Below are 7,726 nucleotides of genomic sequence, written 5' to 3' on the forward strand. Positions count from 1 at the left end.
TGAATCTTCTGAATTAGTCCATCTATCCAGAGAACACAAATCCTTCCCCTGAAGTGAAGTACCTCACCTATATCAAATGTTGAGTCTTGAGCCTTGCCCATCAACATTTTTCCTCTAATTTTATTTAAGTTCACATCCTCAAACTGCTTGGTCTTAATGTCTTCTATAAAAGTGGCCCTTAGATCAACTTCGGCCATTGTCCCACCTTTCTTTGAAATGCCTATTCTTATGAACCTGGCCTACAAGGCCTGAATCTCTCTTGCTAGGGGCTGCTTAAGAGCCCCCAAATAAGCTAAAATTCTCATGCTCATCGGTTTCTGGCTCAATGCATCTGCTACCACATTAGCCTAACCTAGATGGTATTGGATAGTGACATCATAGTCTTAATCAAATCCATCCACCTTCGTTGTCTCAAATTCAAGTCCTTATGGGTGAACACGTGTTGTAAGCTGCACTGATCAGTAAATATCTCACACTTGACGCCATATAGATAATGTCTTCAGATTTTCAGTGCTAACACTACTGCTGCCAACTTTAAGTCATTAGTTTGGTAGTTCCTCTCATTGACATGAAGCATATGCTACAAAATTTTTATCCTACATCAACCCAACACCCAAATCAGAATGTGAAGTATCATAATAAATAATAAATTCATTACCTTCAACTGACAGGGTCAGGATTGGTGATGTGGTCAGAAGAGTCTTAAGCTTTTAGAAGCTCTTATCAATCTTATCAATCCACTCAAATGGAACCTCCTTTTTAGTCAGCCTGGTCAAGTGAGTGGCAATAGAAGCAAATTTTTTAATGAACCAGCAATAATAACTGGTCAGTCCCATAAAACTTCTAACCTCGATCATGGAACTAGGCCTAGATCAGTTCTTAACTACCTCAATCTTTTATGGGTCCACCATTACCTCTTCTTTTGAAATAACATGGCCTAAAAAGGCATGAAGGTAGTCAGAATTCACACTTAGATAATTTGGCATACAACTTTTGTCTTCCCAAAATACCTAACATAATTCGAAAGTGATCTACATGTTCCTGTTCACTCTTTGAATACACCAATATATCATTTATAAATGCTATTATGAATGAATCTAGGAACGGTTTGAACACCCCATTCATCAAACTCATGAAATCTATAGGTGCATTGGTCAACCCCAAGCACATTACTAAAAATTTATAGTGCCCATACCTGGTCCTAAAAGCTGTTTTGGGAACATCCTCTGGCCTATTTTTCAACTGATAGTACCCAGAACTGAGATCAATCTTTGAGAAGACTGAGGCACTTTAAACTAGTCAAAAAGGTCATCAATACAAGACAAATGGTATTTATTTCTAATGGTGACTTTATTTAGTTATTGGTAGTCAATGCATATTCTCATACTACCATCATTTTTCTTTACAAACAACACCGGAGCACCCTAAGGAGAAGCACTAGGATGAATGAAACCCTTGTAAAGAAGCTCCTGAATCTGACCCTTAAGCTCTCTTAACTCTTTCGGAGCCATATGGTAGGGAGGAATGGAAATTAGATGGGTACCCATCTTTAGGTCAATGCAGAAATCTATATCTCGATCAGGATGCATACCAGGCAAGTTGAAGGGAAAACTTCCAAAAATTCACACACTATTGGATAGATTCAGTAGTAGGATACTCTACCTCTACATCCTGGATATGATCCAAGTAAGATAAATAACCCTGCTCTACCATTTTTCTAGCCTGAAGAAAGGATATGACCTTACCTGGTTTATGCTTGTACACCCCTTCCCACTCTAACCTTTCCCTTCCTGGGATCTCTAGAGCTATAGTTTTTGCATTACGATTAAGTATAGCAAAGTAGGGGGATAATCAAGTCATGTCCAAGATCACGTCAAAATCTGTCATGTCTAGGATCACTAAGTCAATCCAAGTCTGGTATCCCATAAACACAAGAGAATAAGCACGATACACATGGGTGACTATGACTGACTCTCCAACAGGGGTAGAAACATGAATAGGGGCATCCAATAAATCACACAGTGCATCAAAACCTAAGGCATATTTCATAGACATATAAGAATAAGTGGAACCCATATCTGATAAAATAGTAGCCATCCGGTCACAGGTAAGAATAATACATGTGATAAAAGCGTCGAACGCCTCTACCTCAATCTTACCCGAAAATGCATAAAACTGAGCCCAATCATCCTGATGGGCTACCTCCCTGCTTGGCTGGGCTGCTCCTTCACCTGCACTACCATTAGGGAATTCTCTCCATATATGGATCAACTCTCCACAATGAAAATAACCATGATCAAAGGATGGGTGCCTACCTAGGAGTGATGCTCCCTGACCCTCATGGGCTGGGTGCTACTGTGGAGTACCTGAAAAACTGGTAGTAGAAGTAGGATATGCTAAATAAATTTGATGGGCTGCAATCACCAGCCTGCTGACCCTATGGAATATGATCCCTGGAAGTTACCTATACTCTTAGTCTTCTTACACAAAGCTTTGGCTTGCCCATCATTCCTCACACCTTCCACCTTCTTAACAAAGTCTGTGACTTTATAGAAACTCCTGCCAGACGAAGTCATATGGATAGATAGTACTAGTAAGTCGGGTTTCAACCCCTTGACGAATAACCTAATCCTCTCCTCCTCTATATTAACCAGCTGAGTAGCATACCTGGACAATGTATGAACTCGGCTTCATAAGCACCCACTAAAAACCCTTCCCTGCTCAAGGGCCATAAACTCATCATTCTTTCTATCCCTCAAAGTACGGGATACATACTTTTCTAGGAATAGATCATAGAACTGAACCTAAGTGAGTGGGGGCAACACAGGTGAACGACACTCCACATAAGACCTCCACCACTGCTTGGCCTTACCTTGAAGTTGAAAAGTCACAAACTCTACTTCATGCTAATGCACTACACACAACATGTGCAACCTCTCATAGCAATAAAGAATAAATTCATAAGCATCTTTATTTTTAGTCCCATGGAAGACTGGAGGATTGAGCTTGAGGAACTTAGTGAGCATGGCTCAGTACCAGTCATCACAAGACCTATTAGTGGTCTAAAAAATGCATCAGTGCCTACCACCTCATCTGCTAGCTAAGTTGAAATAGCAAATGGAAGAGTAACAAAAACAGGTGTTGCAAGCATGGTGGAGATGGAGCTATTTCCAGCCAGCCCACTCAAAAAGGCCATGATCTTCTAAGCTAATATTGGATCCAAATAGGGAAATACCAGTAGCCCCAAAATGGGTGTCCTCTTCCTGTTCAATCTGATCTTGATCTTCTCCAACTTCCACCTCTCCTTCAAACTCATTCTGAGGTGCAGGAGGGGACTCATCTACCAATACCTCCTCAATGGAAACTTCTACTTCGAAAGGTATTGCTCTACCTCTACCCCTGCCTCACCTCCCTCTTCTGCCTTTTCCTTTGCTATGCTCTTAAATGGCTGGCCCTTTTTATGGCTCTACTAGAGCTACAGGCCTGACACCATTATAGCGAGTGTTTACCATCAACAAAAAAGAGAGTGAAAAAGGTTAGATACCAATTTGGATCGCCAAATACCAATTAGAATCAAGTTTTAGCACGAAGGAAAGAAGAAAATGAAACTTTTTCTAAAATTCTATAGCCTCTCAAAGAAAAGTACAGACGTCTCTATACCATTCCGTAAGACTCTACTAGACTTATTTTGGTACGATGAGAACAACAAACCTAGGCTCTAATACTAATCTTTTCATAAACCCGAACCACCGTGACTAGCACCCACAATAACCCTCTAGTGGGAGAACTATTTCTTTCAGCCCAACTTATCAAACTTATGAGATAAATAGTTAAAGACTTGCGGAAGTAGGAATAAAAACTAGAATAAGACTGAGTTCCCATAAACTCATCTAGAAAATTAAATATCTATAGAAGTGCCGAAACATCCTAGGAACTGAAAGTCGTTCATACCAAAACTCAAACAGAATATCTGAATAAGAAAAGGGAAATACTCCCAAAAGAAGTCATAATATTAAAATAGTGTCTGAACATCTGAGTCCCAAAAGAAGGACTAAGACTAATGAGAAAGTCCACAGCAGCATGACAGAATAGCTCAACGCATTGCTTACTTATTACGTGCGGTGCGACTCTTCATAGTTATTTTTCAACACTTAGTAGCATTTCGCGGTGCGTAATCCTCCTTTTAGAAGAGTTGGAAAATGATTAGATTTGGACGGGGAAGGGGGAACGAATCGAAGCGACAAAGGGCTGAATCTCAGTGGATCGTGGAAGCAAGGCCACTCTGCCACTTATAATACCCCATTGCATATTTAAGTCATCTGCAAAGGATTCTACCCGCCGCTCGATGGAAATTGTACTTCATGGTGGCCGCCGCGACTCTTCCGTCGTGATGGCTTAGCCAATGACACATTCCCTTGGGGGATAGAGGCCCCTACTGCGGATCGGCAAGCGGATGGCGGGTGCATGCATTGCTTCTAGCCCGGATTCTGACTTAGAGGCGTTCAGTCATAATCCAGCACACGGTACCTTTACGCCACTGGCTTTTCAACCAAGTGCGATGACCAATTATGTGAATCAACGATTCCTTTCATACTAGGTTGAATTACTATTGCGACACTTTCATCAGTAAGGTAAAACTAACCTATCTCATAATGGTTTAAACCCAGCTCACGTTCCCTATTAGTAGGTGAACAATCCAACACTTGGTGAATTCTGCTTCACAATGATAGGAAGAGCCGACATCAAAGGATCAAAACTCAATGTCGCTATGAATGCTTGGCTTCCACAAGCTAGTTATCCCTGTGGTAATTTTTCTGACACCTCTAGCTTCGAATTTCGAAGGTCTAAAGGATCATTAGGCCATTCTTTCACGGTTCGTATTCATACTGGAAATCAGAATCAAATGAGCTTTTACCCTTCTGTTTCACATGAGATTTCTGTTCTCATTGAGCTCATCTTAGGACACCTGTGTTATCTTTTAACAGATGTGCCGCCCCAGTCAAACTCCCCACCTGATAATGTCTTCTGCTTGGATCGGCCCACAAAGCGAGCCTTGGGTCCAAAAAGAGGGGTAGTGCCCCGCTTCCGATTCACGGAATAAGTAAAATAACATTAAAAGTAGTGGTATTTCACTTTCGCCTTTCGGCTCCCACTTATACTACACCTCTTAAGTCATTTCACAAAGTCAAACTAGAGTCAATCTCAATAGGGTCTTCTTTCCCCGCTGATTCTACCAAGCCCGTTCCCTTGACTGTGGTTTCGCTGGATAGTAGACAGGGACAGTGGGAATCTCGTTAATCTATTCATGCGCATCACTAATTAGATGACAAAGCATCTGGCTACCTTAAGAGAGTCATAGTTACTCCCGCCGTTTACCCGTGCTTGGTTGAATTTCTTCACTTTGACATTCAGAGCACTGGGTAGAAATTACATTGCGTAAACATCCATTGGGACCATCGCACTACTTTGTTTTAATTAAAATAGTCAGATTCCCCTTGTTTGTACCAGTTCTGAGTTGACTGTTCGATGCACGGGGAAGGAACCGCTCCTAGTCCATCCCCCGGCTGGCACGCGGTGACCCGCTCTCACCACGGGAGCAGCTCGAGTAGTCCACTAATAGCCAACGGGTTTGGGACTGAGACCCCTGTGCCCAGCCCTTAGAGCCAATCCTTTTCCCGAAGTTACGAATCTATTTTGCCAACTTCCCTTGCCTACATTGTTCCATCAACCAGAGGTTGTTCACCTTAGAGACCTGATGCGATTATGAGTACGATCGAGCATGGACAGCATTCAGTCCTCCGGATTTTCAAGGGCCACCGGGAGCGCACCGGATACCACGTAATGTGCGGTGCTCTTCCAGCCGCTAGACCCTACCTCTGACTGAGCCAATTCCAGATGGGCAGGCTGTTAAACAGAAAAGATAACTCTTCTCGAGGCTCTCGCCGACGTCTCTGGACTTTCTAACATTTTCGTCAACTGCCACATCCTAGTTCAGGAATTTTAACCTGATTCCCTTTCGAGTAAGCGCGAAACGCGCTATCGGTTGGGGTTCCCCCGATACTTAGGATCGACTAACCCATGTGAAAGTGTCGTTCACATGGAAATTTTCCCCTCTTCGGCCTTCAAAGTTCTCATTTAAATATTTGTTACTACCACAAAGATCTGCACCGACGGCCATCCTGCCCAGGCTCGTGCCCAAGGTTTTATAGCGACCGCCGCGCCCTCCTACTTATCGGGGCCTGGCACTTGCCTCGATGGCCGAGTGTAGGTCGCGCGCTTAAGAGCCATCCATTTTCGGGGCTAGTTGATTTGGCAGGTGAGTTGTTACACATTCCTTATGCCCCCGAGGCCTCTAATCATTGGCTTTACCCGATAGAACTCGCACGCGAGCTTCAGCTATCCTGAGGGAAACTTTGGAGGGAACCAGCTACTAGACAGTTCGATTAGTCTTTCGCCCTTATACCCAAGTCTAATGAATGATTTTCATGTCAGTATCGCTGCGAGCCTCCACTAGAGTTTCCTCTAGCTTTGCCCCGCTCAGGCATAGTTCACCATCTTTCGGGTCCCGACAGATATGCTCACACTCGAACCCTTCTCAGAAGATCAAGGTCGGTCGGCGGTGCACCCCTCGGGGGGATCCCACCAATTAGCTTCCTTATGCTTTATGGGTTTAATCGCCCATTGACTCACACACATGTCAAACTCCTTGGTCCGTGTTTCAAGATAGATTGAATGGGGAGCCCACAGGCCAGCGTCCGGAGTGCGCAGATGCCGAAGCACGCCGGAGGCACACGCTGCCTACCACAATTGAGGAGATGGAATTCCATAGGAGTATTAAGAGCCCGGGCTTTGGCCGGCCCCCAATCCACACTGGTCTACACCTCGAGTCGATCGGCAGATGGGCTTGTCTACATTTCACATCCGACTGGGGTACATCGCCGGCCCCCATCTGCTTCCCTCCCGACAATTTCAAATACTCTTTGACTCTCTTTTCAAAGTCATTTTCATCTTTCCCTCACGATACTTGTTTGCTATCGGTCTCTCGTCCATATTTAGCCTTGGATGAAATTCACCGCCCGATTTGGACTGCATTCCCAAACAACCCGACTCGTAGACAGCGCCTTGTGGTGCGATAGGGTCTGGTCATAATGATCCTCTCACCCTCTCTGGCGCCCACTTCCAAGGGACTTGGGCCCGGTCCACCGCTGAGGACGCTTCTCCAGACTACAATTCAAATAATGGGGCCACCCGATTTTAAGACTGGGCTGTTCCCGGTTCGCTCGCCATTACTAGGGGAATCCTTGTAAGTTTCTTTTCCTCCGCTTATTAATATGCTTAAACTCAGCCGGTAATCCCGCCTGACCTGGGGTCACGGTCAAAGCGCCTAAGCGCGAACAGGGTCTGGGAGCCCGAGCAGAGTGAATCTTTTTACTTATAGTTCCTCTCTTATTAGTGTACTCGTGGTATGGGTTTGTCGTAGTACTCGTGCAACAACGTTGACGACATCTTTTAGCTATTGTGGGAGAGATTGATTGCAAAGATCACTGGAATGAATGGTTGAGGCAGAGAGTGAGGGAAAGCTCACCATTGGACTTTGAACAAGCTTTCAATCTTCCAATCGGGGTCTCTCTAAAGTGGGATGAATATGCCCTATACTCAATAAAATGGTAGAGCAAGAGTAGTATCAGTACACAAAATAACAGTGTATTGGTAGGATCACACGGTT

General features: G+C 44.0%; 1 pseudogene; it reads right to left on the reverse strand.

The window, feature by feature from the left end:
- Positions 1 to 4,227: 4,227 nt before the first annotated feature.
- On the reverse strand, positions 4,228 to 7,372 carry LOC129904861 (28S ribosomal RNA; annotated as a pseudogene).
- Between the last annotated feature and the right edge of the window lie 354 nt (positions 7,373 to 7,726).

This window comes from Solanum dulcamara, chromosome 9 (assembly GCF_947179165.1).
Source record: "Solanum dulcamara chromosome 9, daSolDulc1.2, whole genome shotgun sequence".
Taxonomy (NCBI): Eukaryota; Viridiplantae; Streptophyta; class Magnoliopsida; order Solanales; family Solanaceae; genus Solanum; species Solanum dulcamara.